At 35.2% G+C, this 13,925-nt stretch overlaps 1 long non-coding RNA gene across 1 annotated transcript; it reads right to left on the bottom strand.

Annotated features, from left to right (window-relative positions):
- Positions 1–4,799: 4,799 nt before the first annotated feature.
- On the bottom strand, positions 4,800–11,958 carry LOC103475046 (uncharacterized). The gene is made up of 3 exons (XR_535274.1): positions 11,918–11,958; positions 11,523–11,603; positions 4,800–5,015 (listed from the first exon to the last, which is right to left on the bottom strand). It is a non-coding gene; the product is annotated as an uncharacterized LOC103475046 (long non-coding RNA).
- Positions 11,959–13,925: the final 1,967 nt, after the last annotated feature.

The following is a 13,925-nucleotide window of genomic DNA, read 5'->3' as shown; positions in this document are numbered from 1 at the left end:
CATCTTGGATCTCTTATTTTCTTCTCTCTTTTTTTCAGCGTTACCGAACAATGTAACAAAACATCCACCAGGGGGAGCTCTAGTGTGGTTTACAAAAACTTGATCCAGTTTAACTTACTGAAGGCTTTTCAGTAAGTTAATTTGTTTTAAAATCATGATTGAAAAACTGATTTTTAAAAATGTAAGTTAAAACTTTTGATTTCAAATTTTATTGGATTCAGTTTTTTTACTTTTTTTTTATCTTCCCTTCAACTTTCCACCAACTCCATTGACTCCCCAGAGGTGTTTATATAACCATCCATCCATTTTCTTTACACCCTTGTCCCTCAGTGGTGTCGGGAGGGTTGCTGGTGCCTATCTCCAGCTGACGTTCCGGGCGAGAGGCGGGGTTCACCCTGGACAGGTCACCAGTCTGTCGCAGGGCAACACAGAGACACACAACCATGCACACACACACTCACACCTAGGGGCAATTTGGAAAGGCCAATTAACCTGACAGTCATGTTTTTGGACTGTGGGAGAAAACCGGAGTACCCGGAGAAAACCCACGCATGTACAGGGAGAACATGCAAACTCCATGCAGAAAGACCAGGGCTGGGAATTGAACCCAGAACCTTCTTGCTGCAAGACAACAGCTCTACCCACTGCGCCACTGTGCAGCCTGTTTATATAACCAAACCACAGTAAAATAAAGCACTTTAATAGATCCACTTTAATTACCTTCATTCTTTCTAAATAATTTCTTTCACATTACTTTATTTCTACAATGTAGAGTATCTTAGAATATTCTTTAGAAATTAAAAACGCATATAATGGTTGGTTGGTTGGTTGGTGAATGCCATTTTCCTTGAAAATCCCATCCATATTACGCTGCAACAAGTTAACAGATCCATCCTTAAGTTCAGGGCGGCCATCTTTTAATTCAATCATTTCTACCCAGAATCAATCGGCTGGTAAATCTGCCTCTTAAATTCATTAGACTCTGGCTCATAAAGAGTGTAATTATTTGGAGTTCTGTGCCTCCATCCGGTTAGTGCAGGAGTCAATTAGGGTGAACAACTGAATGTTAACTGGCTCATTAGATGGTGGGAAACAAAGCAAATGCCACATTTCCATAGAAATGCTGCCACTTTTGTCTGTGAAGAGATAACGCGTCGGCGTCTAGTAGATCAAACAAACCATGCAGAGGATTTATTAGCTGAAAGTTCCTGATTTAATACAAACATCATTTGTAGGAAAGCTTTTTTTTTGGCTGAATAGATTGACTTTTTTTATTGGAAGTTGCTTTATTTTGTTTTGATATGTTGAGTAAATAAGTAAATAAAAGAAAACACTGACAAAATCACTATTTAAAGCAATGAACAGCAAAGCAAAAATGGAAAAAGTGAAATCATTTGATGATTTGTGTAAACTTAATCTCTAGCAGAAACACAAAACCAGAACAGTCCAAATGAGCATTTTCAGGGATCTTTAAGAATGTTATTAAAGGAGTGTAGTCATATGTTTTTGTAAAACAGCCACATATTCTGCGTTTCGTCTATAGCAGGGCGCTCTGTGTAGGCTGAACTGGAAAAACACTGTGACTTAATGAGAATTTAAAAAGGTGGGATGGCCTCAGGGGACATATTATAGAGAAAATTGCTTTCAACAAAGACATTATTTTTATTCTTCAGAATACAAATATAGGAGAGTAGGATTCTAAATTGAGTTCTGGCACTTTGACGGATTGGGAGTCCGATTTAGACAGACAGACAGACAGACAGACAGACAGACAGACAGACAGACAGACAGACAGACAGACAGATGAAGCTTCCTGAGGATCTATCTCTACTACATATTTAGCTTTAAAATGTAAAATTGTGCGTTTAATGTTGAGGGATTCAGAGAACGCTTTGCTTTCAGACTCAATTAGCCTTTGTGAGAACTTTAGCAACTTAATTTTACTGCTGTTTGAAAACATTGTATTTTTCTGTTTGAAAGGGAAATCTAAAACCAGGCAATCTTAATATTAGGGTTGGATTAGCTTTTTTGTGTGAATGTAATGTATTGCTACGATATGAGTTTTAATTTTGTGGTTGAATTCACATTTAAACATAGCTGTACTGCAGAGCCTGTTGAAACTTCTTATAATCACTTTTTCATTTTGTTAGGTTACAGCCTCAGACTTTATCGGCTATTTTATAAATTATTAAAATATTAATGAATATTGAAACCTATCTATTGGATGGTTATGTCATAATTTGTACCGCTTTGAGAATAAATGGTGAAGGTCTGGATTAACATAGTTTATAAAATGTGTGAAAAGCTTCAGCAGGGTTCAGTATTTTGGCAAAGATCTGTATCTTCTCTCTATTTGTCTGGAGAATGCTATGACCTTAAATATAGATCTTTTTGTTTGCAGAGTATAGATCCAACAATCACACACACAGTTACACACACATACATGACACCGAACCTGCCAGACCTTTGGGTTTTGCGATGAAACAGAGGAAATAAGAAGAGTCACTCCGGACATCAGAGGAAGCACATTTCTTTGAGCGAGAAAGAGAGAGAGAGGAAGCGATGCTTTGCTCTCGCAACCACAAAGCCAGCCGGGAGAAATCGGCATAGATATTACCTCTGCTCTAAAAGCGCAACAGCTGCAAACATACAGCGACGGAGGAATAAAGCAATTCTGAAAGGGAAGCAGACCGGAATACAACAATGAAAATAAATTATCTACAAATAAAACCCAATGCATCCAGAAGCAGTCAAACGAAACCCGCTGTTGTTTTCCCAGTCACAAATAAGAGCGGACTGGTGAGAACGGGGAGAAATGTTATTCAATTTTTCTCCTCATCCATCTCCGTATATCACCATGACGCCACTGAAACTGTTTTCCTATCGGCAAATGCGGCGACGCTTTGGTGATAAATCACAAGCACAAGCTGTGTCCTCCAGCTCAGCTGACATGATTCCAGACAATTAGATTTTTCTCTCCGTTCGCGCCGATGCCTCTTCCTGACCTCAGCACCAGGAAGTGAAGTCCGGCCACCGATGAGATCCAAACGCAACCAGACGATTGTTTTTCATTTTTATTTGATAATTACATATCTTTTTTTTATTTCTTTTTTTTATCACAATCAAGTCGGTGCAACACACAAATTAAACCCTGCAACCGTTGGAAGCCATGTTGGTTTGTGGCTACAATTAATACAACTCAGAGCATAAACACTGGATGTGCAACCAAGGTTAAACATTTGCAGCTGTGCCCTCTGCTTCTCTGGTGAGAAGTGTTTAGTGAAAAGAGGCTACAAACAAAAGAGGGGGGAAAATGCTAATTAGTAACTACAAATTACATTAAAAAAAAAAGCTTCATGAAAACATGTGATGAGTTTCTCACAGCTGGAAACAAAGCGAGGGTGAGAGCTGGAAAGAAGGGAGTGGGAGTGGAGGTGGGTGGGAACAACAGCAACTCGGAGAGTTTTGAAGAGACGTCAAATGATCCACGGTGTGTAATGGAGAGTGAAGGCCTCGTTACAGTCAGCAATTACCAAACATAATAGCCCTGGAGAGGACGCGCTGCCCAAAACTAGCTTTCTTTTTTCTGAATTTGGTTATTTTTTTTGCCTGTTTTATTCTTCCTATATGCCAGAAGACACGTTTTGAGATATTCACAAACATAATTAAAAAAAAAAGGTTTTTGTGTTTGTGCAGAATTTCCTCTGATGGGAAAAACACAGACTCTCAGATGTTGTTCACTTTTGCCTTTTCGATCGTTTTTTCACGCCTAGGACACGGCGAGGAGTGCCAATAAGGCTTTTGAAGTCGCACGTCTTTGTGTGCGTGAACAGATTGGGAGCAAAGAGAGCACCAGAGCATGACAATATAATGAGTTGACTAATCATAGCTCTCAGCCAAGCAGACAACGCAGCTATTGTCAACAGTCACAATATTGGCTCCAGAAAACAGAGACAAAAACTTTTGAAGTGAGCGGCTTTTAAGGAGAAATGAACAGGAAGAAACATGGCCACAGGAAATGGTGCCTGAATGGAGAAGGCTTGACATTTTAACAAGGGTGAAGTCAATGTTCACTGATTGGCTGTGGAAGAATGAAAGTGTAATAATTGGTAAAAAACATGTGGGGTTGCACCTTCACACACCTTGCAGTATTACGTGTTTTCCATCTTATAGCATAATCAAGCAACTACGTTAACTTCAGTTGTTATAAAAATGCTACATCAAATATGACATAGAAGAGATTTAACTTTGTAATTTAGCGGCTTTAAATTAGGCATCTGTCTCTTTAAAAACTCCTGGTCTTTCTGAGACAGGAAGTCATAACAACATGGCTCCCCTATTAACCCTTTAGCAACGCTTTTACCAGCGTTGCATTGATAAATAGCTCACATAATGAGCTTAGACGATGCGGTGTTATTCCACCAGGTGTTTGCTAATTGCTGCTGGCTAGTCTGAAGGAGCTGAGTGGGGTGGGAGTCGCTCTGTGAGGCTCAGAAACTTGGAAACTGCAGCCCTGAGGAGGAGCTGCGTCTGGAAGGCGGGGCTTGGTTCACCCAAGTGTTTTGCATAGCTGAACGGTTGCCATGGAGATTAAAGGATTTCTCAAGCATGCATGAAAGAATGAAGGCAACAATCCAGGTCTGTTTTTGATAAGGGAACAACATTATAACCTGATGTAAAACTAAAAAAAGTAGATTTTACATACATCTATTTACAACACAAACACAAATGTCTTTCCAGTCCTGCTCAATAAGTTATAAACAAAACATAAATAGACCTCCAGTCTAAGAACTTCACATTTTGGCTTTGCTCACCAGGAGTCGCATCTGCATCCCTGCAGACAAGGTCCTGTTCCATAAATCCATTTTTCATTCCATTCTCACCTTGAACAAAGCACCAAGTTAAAGATTTGTGCTCGAGACGGAGATCGACCAGCTGCTGTGTGAGCCAGGCAGCGAAGCCGCTGTTTCCCAGCCCAGTGGAAAACATTCGCCTCAGTTTTAGAGAAGCTGATTCTACGGAAGAAGATTAGGGACACTGAGTAAAAACATTCTGACTCAGGTTTTTTTCTCAGAATTTTGAGGTTTTTCCCCCTCAGAATTTTAACTTTTTTTCCTCAGAATTCTGACATTTTTAAAAATCAGAATTCTGACTTTTTCCCCCCTCATAATTCAATTTCTTTTCTAATAATTCATATTTCATTTCTTAGAATTCTAACTTCCAGAGTTCTATTTTTTTTTTTTTACAATTCTGACTTCTTAGAATTCAGATTTTTTTTCTCAGAATTCTGACATTTTTTAAAATCAGAATTCTGTTTTTTTTTTTATCTGAATTCTAACTTTAATTTCAGAATTCTGACTTTTTTCTCATCATTCAGATTTCATTTCTTAGAATTCTAACTTTAATTTCTGAATTCTGAACTTTTTTCAGAATTCAGATTTTTCCTCAGAATTCTGACATTTATAAAATCGGAATATTGTCGTTAATTTCAGAATTCAGGGGTGCGGGGCTAAATCAGAATTCTGACCTTTTCCTTTGAATCTCACATTTTCATCCTCTGAGATCAAAAGTCATAATTCGGAGATTAAAATCCTAATCCTCTTCCGTACCAAACTCTTCTCCACCCTGAGTTTCTGTTGCCGTTTTAATACATTTATTTTGTTTCAGAAATTCCCAAAGACAAACAATCCTAAAAGGTTTCTTGCTGTAGCTTTTCATAACTGCTGATGTCCGCTAACATCAGTCAATATCAGTCTTTTTTTAACGATAAAACAAAGTTAAAGTAAGCAGTACTTCTCATAGAAAACGAAAAACCAACAGGGTACATGAAGCTTCCTGCAGTAAGAGCTTGTGGTTTGAATTTTAATGATTCTGCTGTCTGTAGCAAAAGAAAGTAGTTAAACTAGAACTTTGTAAAGTAGAATGATATAAATATTTTGTCATATTTTCTTTTCAGAGCTCATGAAAGAAGTAACCATAATATGTCTGATTTAATTTAAATGTTTTATGATTATGTCTCCTCTTTAAGGGGTTATTCCACTTGAGAAGTGCTAATCAAACTTTGTCATTAAAGCGTTTGTGCGACTAATGAATCTACTTGTCTGAACACAGACGCAGCAGCGGCAGGAAGTTTAACAGGAAGCATCAGGACCAAGGACAGCTCCTCAAAAACACACCTCACATCATCAGTCAGAACATTTTAAAGTTTAGTTTTAGAGCTTTAAAAAGCAGGTAGATGCAAAATTAAAACCTAATCTGTTTAAAACAGGGGAGGAAAAGCAGACACACACACACACACACACACACACACACACACACACACACACACACACACGCACGCACACACAAAAACTGAAGCATTGACTCAATGTGAGAAAAGTGGGAAGTTTACGGCAGGAGAAGAAGAAAGTTGAGTTGCTTCCTCTAGGAAGGCGTCACATCTGATTCGAAAGAGAAAGAAAACAAAGTTAAAAGTTGAAATAACAGCACATAAATCAAATCGGAAAGAAAAAAGAAGAATGCAGGTCAGACAGGTCAGTGAAATTCGATTGAAATGTTGTGGCATGACCTTAAAAAAGGCCACTCATGCTCTGAAACCCTCCGATGTGTCTGAGTTAAAAACATCCTGCACAGAAACGTTGGTCTAAACTCCTTTACAGGACGGGAGTCAAACTCATGTTTGATTTGGGCCAAATCAAGATCATGAATGCTCCTCAAGGGCCAGTTGTGCCAGAATATATTGATAAAATCTGTTCACAAACTGTTAAAATATCAATGAATTCTTAAAATTAAATAGTATTATTAAACATCTTCTCAGTGATTTCGTAATTTGGAAATAATTATGACGATAAATGCAACTTTTTATTAGAAGCTGTATAGATCATGGAATCTGACTTCAATGAAGGCTGAGGCAGCTGTTAGTACAAGTAAGAAAGTTTTTGACGATTTTTGAGAAAAATCTCCAATAAACCATCAAGTATCAAACAAGTGTGGGGATTTATTGATTTTCTATAAATTTCCACCATAATTCTTAAGAAACTGGAGGGACTGATTGAAATAATTTGGCAGTAAACAGATAAAAACTGCATTGATTTGATTGAAAACATAATATTTAAGCTAACTTAGTGTTTAGCCTAGATCATAGAGGGCCACATAAAAAGCTATGGCGGGCCGGATTTGGCCCACGGGCCTCGAGTTTGACCCACGTGATGGACGGTTAGTGTTTCACCTACAGTCAGACGGGTTTGGATGGCATTTGTTCCTGTTATAAATGAAATCTTCATGTGAAATCATAGTTTATGTTTACTCAGATTCTCAGTATCTGATTTGATCATTTATTGATGGTCTGAAAAAAATCAAGTGTGACAAAAAAAACATTTGGCAGGCGGGAATACTTTTAAAGCAGCACAAACATTCGTACCATGGGTGATTTCCTTAAAAACAATTATTTTCTCTTTGACGTAATAAGCTTTTCATAAAAATGCTCAAAGCAATAGTTGTATTTTTGTCAGCAGTAGATCCAATATTCAGTGTGAAATGTGAGCCAAATATAAAAGACAGCAGCACCTTTACGCTTGCGTGATTTGATTGAGCTTTGGTGCAATCACAGGCTGGAATCTGTAAATGAGATCCTTTCTTAAGCAATGTAAAGAAATGACATGTTTTATTTTTACTTGAAGAATAATGTATTAGTTATGATGAAGTTATTTAACCCTCTGAGCAGATTAGATCTCCTTATGGAGAAGAGAGTTTTCGAGAAAGAGGTTAAATTAATCCAAGATTTATGTGACAATTTTGGTATGCACTACATTTTAAAATACTTCATTTACTTACCTACATTTTAATTTGTTGTGGAATGCAAATCATCCTAATCTTTTATAAAGTGGCGCTCAAGGTATTATTATTCCTCTTATTGATGACAGCAGCTGGCATATGAAGCATTAGTTTTGCAGAATTGAACAACTCAACAAAATCCAGAAACAATAAAAAAAGACTAAAAACTCTGCAAAGATGTGAAATAAATTATTTCAGATATAAACAAATTATGAATGTGCTTTTTTATTTGTGTTTGGTGTAACCTCTGACTCCTAGGTGTTTTTGTGATTTTTCCTTTGATTTATTTTGTTAAAACTTAGGACAAATTTTGAACAAAGTTTATAGGTATTTATGAAATACTTTAACAACATACTAACAGAAAAAAATAGAAAAACAGATCAAATTTGTGAGCATTTGATTTGAGATCAAATCAAAATAAAATAACTTTTTCAGTTAGAGTTGTTATTGATATTATCAGTACCAATATCAATATTATCACACAGAAACGTGTGTTTACCCCCTGAGAGGGACTTCCCCCCCCAACAAATACCATTTTATGAGTTAAAATGGATGTGCAGACGTTTGTTTTGATTATTTATCCGTTATGAATCTTCTGCCCGGACTTTGATCCACTCACTGTTTCAGCTCAGAGGTCACGACACTGAATGGTTGACTGCCCGGCTTGATAACCATGTGAAGCATATCTAATTCTTAAAGATCAATTTTGAAAGGCTACACATTCTCACTTCCTGTCCACCAAGGTTAAAAAATAACTTCTACCCCTCAGTTGGTGAATTTAGATATATTACATGTGTGAAGATTAAATGTAAGTTTTAAATTAATATTGGTGTATTTCTGCATGAAAGGACACAAAGAGTGTTCCAAATTACAGAATCACAAAAAAACATTTTCTCATTTTAAATGTCAAGTTTTGAGGTGTCTCTGGACTTTTTCCGCTCTAATATTGGAACAATAACATCAGGATTTTGGTGTGAGTGTGAGCTCTGTCTCAGAGAGGATCTTTGTCGTCAGCTTCATCAGAGCACTGAGGATTTTAGGAGAAGCAGAACTTCCTGTTCTGAAACAAAATCCCAGAGTATCACATATCTTAGTAAGTTTATTCTGAGTTTAACATTTTACTGAAAATAAAAACCTGGACGTTTCACCTGGAATTAAAAAAAACAAATTGGCTTTCAGATAGAGAAGAAACTATAGTCTCAAAACACAATAAAATGGTCAAATGAACTCCTTTAGCTTAGAACTTCATGCCAGTTGTTTGCCAAGTTAACTACATTTACTCAATTACATTTACTTGAGTAACTTCTTGTATTTTTTACTTTTACTTGCGTAATTTTATTATGAAGTATTTCTACTCTTAGTTGAGTAAAATTTCTGGATTTTCTACCCACTGAATGAAAAACAAACATGTTTTAACCAAAAAACTCACCAGACACAGACACACACCTGCAGTTTGTGTTAAAAGTTTTATAAGTTTGCTACTGAAAGAAACTGATTTCAAAATGTTTTTCTTTTGTCTGATTTTGTTATTTTTTTATATAAATTATTGTGATATTTATTGTTAAAATCCCCAAATTTCCACCTATCTTTATATTTTGGTCCATGTGATTTACTTTTTAAGTATTAAAGGATTTTAATTTGATCAGTTACTCAGTACTTTTTACCAAATACTTTTTTTACTCTTTCCTGACGGCTACTTTTTACCTTTACTTGAGTAAAAATATGTTGCAGTAGTGATTCTCTTACTTGAGTACATTTTTTTGGTACTCTGCCCAATATTTGCTATATTTCTTTGGTTTAGTTTTAAGTGTTAAGGTTTCATACGCCAACATTTAGAAAATTAGCCTTGTTTCATTTAATATTGTTTTAGTCTCATTATATTTATTCAAACAAGTGGTTATATATCATATTTATGAAAACTAATGTTGTAATTTACTACAGTTTTTGCTGTGTAATGTACATTAAGTAAGTAATTAAACCTGTAGGAAAAATGAATGTAATTTCTCCAAAGATTTGCAGACCAGGTCATGTAAGACATTTTTGTACTTAATAAGTTTGCTGCCCTCCTGTTCAACTTTGCCAAATAAAAGAAATGACCTTCGGTTTGTTAAAAGAGCAGTGGATATTTTTCTGCTCTGTCGTCTTCTCAAAAAATTTTCTCAGAGATTTTGGTGCTGCAGCTTCTTGTCATGATTTTTTTCTTTGTCTTTCTGCGTCATTATTTTTTTCTTTGTCTTTCTGCATTGCACTTGAACAAGGTCAATCTTGATTTCCATTTTTGCCACCCAGGATAATTTGCTATTTATGAGGCTGCCACGTAACTTTGACCAAACCCAGCATGGGCTTTCTAATTCTAAATGCACAATCGTTAAATATTCTTCCAAATTGAAGGGAAAGTAAACTTTTCAGACCACTAAACCTTGTTTTGCAGAACAGCTAGTGTTATATCATTGGGAGCAAAGACATATCCATGACTATTATTTCATGCATATAAATAACTTTTTGATTTATCTGTCTGTGAGGAACTGGTGTTACCTGCTCTGCAGTTTCAGCATGACACCTCCGGCTTCATCTCTTTAAATTGCAAAGTCAACACTGAGGAAAACAGACAGCTTATTCTACAGTAAAACAATGAAATATATATTACCCTGAGGGTGCTCTGTCTTGTTTATTTTGGTTCAGTCTCCATAATGCGCCCGTTATAGGGGTTTATCATTATGAATTGTAACTTTACTGTGAAGAAAGTCACCTCTATTATGACACACAGAGATGGAAATCATGTTTTCTCTGCTTCCCTGAATTAATTAGGCAGGGTAATGCATTATTGAAGATGGAGGACAAGACGTACCATTATGACTTTGTTAGTCATTCTGGTCGTAATTCAGACTTGTGAAATCATCACATGGGAATGTTTTTTTGTCTTTTTGGTTATTTTAATTCTGCTTCCATTCTCTGTTTAATGAAACTACATACATGCTCTGTTATGTAAGTCAAAGTATGGTTAACTCTTACAACCTACAACAGCCTCAGTCAGTTTCCCATAAAAATGAGATTTAAATTTTTGTGTGAAGTGTGAAAAATATGTAAATTCTTGACCAGTAACAGAAAAAGTCTGTAATTTCAGTGTGACAAAATATCAATTACAGTCTTGTTGAGTTTGAATAAATTAATTAGTTTCACTTTTATTTATTTTTTTGTAAAATATTTATTGGCACTTTTGCATTTTAACAGGCATTCCCACCTCTCCCCTACCTAGTTTTTTAAATTAATATTCATATTTAGTCCTAATTTTTAAACAAACGTTCTGCACAGTAATGCTTTGTTACAGTATGTTTTAGTGTCAATGTTCTCCATATACATGTCTTTTTTTTCAGTGTTTGTATTTTTGATTGCTTTCTTTTTCGTTTGCACTCAGTCTTAGTTACTCTCTGTTTTTTGTTCATGTCATCCTTGCTTCATGTTAGATCAGTCTTTCTTTAGCTCTTTATTTTTAATTCTTTTTTGGTACTTCATTCTTTTTTATTTAGTTTCTCTCAGCTGCGTCCTGTTTGTAATCAGCCACCTGTTCTCTGCCTCGCTACCTACCTCTGTTCTGCCTGTAGGTTTATCCGTACAAAATGCCCTGTACTCCTTATGAGAATTTTATAAGTTTATTTCTTCTATATTTTTTGATTAAATTAAGAACTCACCTCACTGAATCCATTCTATGTTCCTTTCAGATCCGCTAGGCTGACTTCACGACAGACACATTCAGGTTAGCTGTATTTATTCTAACAAAAGAGGAAATCAAGTTGGTGATTAACTTGAACCTAAATGTCCAGTAGCGTCTGGTCCAATACATTAAATAAAACATAATAAATAACCCTGAACAAACTACATAGCAATGACTACCAATGAGAAGTCAATAGTATTTAGCAGCAGTTAGCAAAAGTTATCGGTTAAAGTTTGTAAAATAAAACATAGCTAAAATAGACAACATTAATAATGATAACAGTAAAAAAAACATACATAGAACATAGCAAAATTACTCATGAAACACTTAATATGATTAAATTTGTCTACGATATATGTTAAAATATAATACTTGTAATGAAAACACGGAGCTGATCCCGACTCACGTGACAGTTACCAACGGCAACAGAAAAAGGGGGAGGAGCTATTTGTTACCGGTTGCTATGGTAACCACCAACCGTCAGGAGCAGCGTAAGGGAACTTAAAACATCAATAAACGTCTGGAGAAGCAACTTGTTGACTAAACAAAATATATTCAAATAATAAATAAACACATTTCGACTAACTTCACATGTGTACTTTTGTTAAAATAAAACCCTGTTAATTCTCAAGAAGGGTTTTGCAGACTGTGTGCATCTTAACTTATTTGGTAATAGAAATTATTTTGTTTTGGTTTTTATTCTGATTTCCTGAGAAACAGAATTATTGGTTTTTAATTAGCTTTGAGCCACAATAATCAGAAATAATACTTGAATTATAATTTAATGGTTTTGTGAATTACACTTGTATCTGGTTTTGACAGATTTATTATGTTTTATAGACTAAAAATCTCCACTTTGAAAAAAATAGAGATAATCATCTGCAGTCATTAGCTATCCACCAATTAATTACAGTTCTTATTTATGCAATCAGATTTTCAGAAACACTGATTAAAAAGAAGAAAAAAAAACACAATTTCCTCATTTTCTGACAGTAAACATTTTCTGATTTAAGGTCGGGCAGGATTGACGAAATTATTTATTTTTTCTATTTGTTCAGTGTCAGAATAATGAGCTTTATCAGCGTCACAGTAAAAGAGCAGAAAAAGCATTTAGTAAATGACTGTGAACCTGAACCAGCCAAAACGCAGCGGTGCGCCTGATGCATCACAGCTACGATGATGTTGACGTTCAGAAACTTCTCTCTTTTTTCCTTTACATGTGAAATGACGCTCATAAGTGCCAAACACCTTATTTTAGTTTTACACGACTCCAACTTGATGTAAAAATTTAAATCTTTCTCACAGAATACATTTGCAGTTTTATTTTACACTTTTAGTATAAAACTCCTTCCTTTCTGATTGGCCAGTTATCAGCTACTCACATTTCACACCAGAAAATGTTAATTTCTTTGGACTAAATCATTCATTTCTCCTGAACAGTGAGCTCCATTGACTTCCCTTTGTGCTTTAAAGTTGTGGGTTGTTGAAGAAAATATTATGACACCTTTAGGCATCTGTAAATTGTACCCAAGATTAACTCCGACTTGTGGAGATTCACGGTTCTCTTCTTGAAGCCTTGCCAGAAGGAAAAAGAGTGTTTGTCATCTTAAAATACATCCACAAGTGTGGATCACATCAAACTTTCTCAGCAAGCTTTTCAGAAATATTTAAAGGTATAGTAATCTTGTTTTTGCAAAATCATGAAATATTATCTAAAAATTTTCAGATATAGCTTTGGGTTGAAATGTATTATTGGCTGGTTTTGTCAGCACTGAAAAGGGACACCTAAATATAATGTTTTCTTATTATTTTAACATAAAAGGAAGGTCACATGAAAGCCGTAATGTTTAATATTAATACAAAGATTTTTTTTAAAAATGATAATTACATGGCAAAAGGCAGACCATTAAAAGTCAAAATCACGTTTCATCTTTATCAACATTTGCTAAAAGTCAATGGAAACATGCTGCCGGTTAGTAATCTGTATTAAATGAAGCTAAATAAATTGGACCTGAGGCAACTTAACACCTGATACCTGTAGAATAATAATAATTTGGATATGTTTTTTCATGTGTCGTTTGGTTTTAAATTATTCTTTTCATTTAGAAATAAAACAAAATTCAAGAGTTTGGACTCAACTCAGAAATTAAATAAAAGTTAAGTTAAGGTTTACCAGCAGAGTGAGAAGAAATCAGAAACCACAAAATGATTTGCAACAACAGAAATAAAAACACAAAAGATAAAAGTAGAAAATATGTAACATTATGCAGCATAAAAAAAGAAGAAAGCCAATTTGATTTTAATAATCGACACAATAAAAAATGGAGGAAAAGCAAAATGTACAAATACACAATCTGAATAATTTTCTCTTTGCAAATTT

This window comes from Poecilia reticulata, linkage group LG13, assembly GCF_000633615.1.
Source record: "Poecilia reticulata strain Guanapo linkage group LG13, Guppy_female_1.0+MT, whole genome shotgun sequence".
NCBI lineage: Eukaryota > Metazoa > Chordata > Actinopteri > Cyprinodontiformes > Poeciliidae > Poecilia > Poecilia reticulata.
The sequence above is the reverse complement of the archived record's forward strand: the minus strand, read 5'-3'. Positions and strand labels throughout refer to the sequence as shown.